Raw genomic sequence first — 2532 nt, forward strand, 5'->3', positions numbered from 1 at the left:
CTGGGCTGCCGATTTTATGATTGTATGCCTTAACTTAAGGCATACAATCAGATGCGATGCGATATCGCATACGACCATATCGCATGCGATGCGATGACCCGGTTTTTCCATAGGATTCAATTTTAAAATGGACTGAGTCCATTTTAACATGGAATTCAATGGGAAAAAGGGGTCCTTTTCATACCCCTACTATCCAAGTGGGCATGGAGTTGGATATAAACCTGTGGCGAGCGGACGGTATTCTGTGTCCCCTCGCGGGGCTCAGTGGTTTGCTACGCTCGCCACAGGTTTATATCCAACTCCATGCCCACTTGTATAGTAGGGGTATGAAAAGGACCCCTTTTCCCATTGAATTCCATGTTAAAATGGACTCAGTCCATTTTAAAATTGAATCCTATGGAAAAATCGGGTCCATCGCATCGCATGCGATATGGTCCGATGCGATGGACCCGATTTCAAAATCGGCAGCCCAGTTAGTACATAAGTACCAAAATTTGTTCTCAAAATGGGCAAAACCATGTGCACTGCAGGTGGGGTAGATGTAACATGTGCAGAGAGTTAGATTTGGGTTGGGTGTGTTGAAACTGAGATCTAAATTTTAGTGTAAAAATAATGCAGCCAGTATTTTCCCTGCACAGGAACAAAATAACTCACACAAATCTAAATCTCTCTGCACCGGTTACATCTGCCCCCCCCCTGCAGTGCATTTGGTTTTGGCCATTTTGAGAACAAATTTGTACCGCGATCAGATATGAATAAGGGCCATTGTACAGTGTGTTTTTCTTCATAATGATCCAGTGGTAGGGAAAACATACTATAGGAGTAATTTAATAATTTCATTAATTGTATCTCCTATTCCAATCCTGTAAATAAATTGACTCCAGTTTTGCAGTTTTGTCAGTTCCCAATTCTTTTTAGACACTTTTTCTAGAAAAGTTCTTGACCACTCTGCAGACAAGCCAGTAAGTATATTGAGACAGAATGGTAAAAAGCCTTGAGGTCTATGATAACCATTATGTAGACATCACTTGGTGTCTGCCTGTCATTGCTGACCGCAGACAGAATGGTAAAAAGCCTTGAGGTCTATGATAACCATTATGTAGACATCACTTGGTGTCTGCCTGTCATTGCTGACCGCACATCCGGATATGGAGATCACCTCATATACCAGGGTGGATCGATAAATACCTGTGTTTGAAGACAGGTGGCGTTGCTGAGGAAAGTTGGTATTACTATCGTGTACTACCATCTTTCAAACAACACCAAACCAAATTTCAGATTGATTCATAGGTTTTTTTTTTCACCACGATAATGCACCAACTCCCTCATCCGGAATTTTTGCGGCTATATTGCATGAATTGCGCTATGATTTGTTGCCACATCCACTGTACTCTCCTGACTTGGCTCCCTGCGACTTCCTTCTGTTCTCTAACCTGAAAACGTGGCTCGCTGGGAAAAAATTCAGCAATTCAGCTCAAACGAGGAGGTCATCGTCGAGACAGAAGCCTGCGTCAGTTTGACAAATCATATATTTTTTAGAGGGTTTAAAGAAATGGCAGGGACATTGGGGAAAGTGTATTTATGTGAAAGGAGATTATGTTGAAAACTAAATAAAAATTAGAATTTTTGTTTTCATTCTTAACACATGTACTTATTGATCCCCCCCCCCCCCCCCCTCGTAAGTTGCGTGTTTCATTCCCAATGAGTGGGTGTGTTGTGGAAGATATTTATTATTTCCCATTAATTGTAGGATGTATGAGAATCTATAGTCACCTTTGATTAATTTCGTAAGTAAAGCACAAAAACAAGAAACTTTGTCTATATGGAACAAACCATGTAGCCATGCAAGGTAGTGAATACATTTTTTTTTTTTTTTCCTGTGAGGATAAATCTTGGCTGCTTTGGCCGGTGAGGAAGGGAGCAATGGCCATGCTGCAACTGCAGTATGGCTGCCATTATGAGCACTTCCTCATCTGTACATGTTCAGACAAGGTAGGGGGTCGCTCAGTGGCGTAACCATGGTGTGGCAGCCCCAGCTGTGGCTTGGGGGAGCCAGAGGTCTCGGGGCGCACTGAAAAATACCTGCTGTCCTGTACTCAGTAGTAGTGGGCAGCAGTGGCTGTTTACTGTAGCTGCGTAACTTAGGTGACAGCCCCCCTCCTCCCCGGTCTCCTTGCCTCCTCTGCACCTGGGGGAAGCCTGCACACGTACGCAGGTATCCCCGGTCGGTGCTTGGAAGCAGAGGCTGGTGACGGAAGGCTACAGTATGTCATCGGACGGGATGTCCTCGCTGTTACGCCGCATGGGCGCACATCACTCCTGGGGAGCTGCAGCACTACATATGGCAGCGCACAGTGGCCCAGGTAACCAGCCTGCACCATTGTCATGTTTTACTAAAGAAGGGGGGGGGGCACCACAAATTTTTTGGCAGCGGGGAGCTAAGTTTATAGTTATGCCACTGGGGTTGTTAATGATGCACGCTGATATTGATTGTACACACTAGGCTATATTGTGAACAATATATCTTAGAAA

At 44.4% G+C, this 2532-nt stretch overlaps 1 long non-coding RNA gene across 1 annotated transcript; it reads left to right on the forward strand.

Annotated features, from left to right (window-relative positions):
* Positions 1–365: 365 nt before the first annotated feature.
* Positions 366–1627, forward strand: LOC146007017 (uncharacterized). The gene is made up of 2 exons (XR_014444194.1): positions 366–999; positions 1082–1627. It is a non-coding gene; the product is annotated as an uncharacterized LOC146007017 (long non-coding RNA).
* Positions 1628–2532: the final 905 nt, after the last annotated feature.

This window comes from Crinia signifera, chromosome 6 (genome assembly GCF_055691185.1).
Source record: "Crinia signifera chromosome 6, ASM5569118v1, whole genome shotgun sequence".
NCBI lineage: Eukaryota > Metazoa > Chordata > Amphibia > Anura > Myobatrachidae > Crinia > Crinia signifera.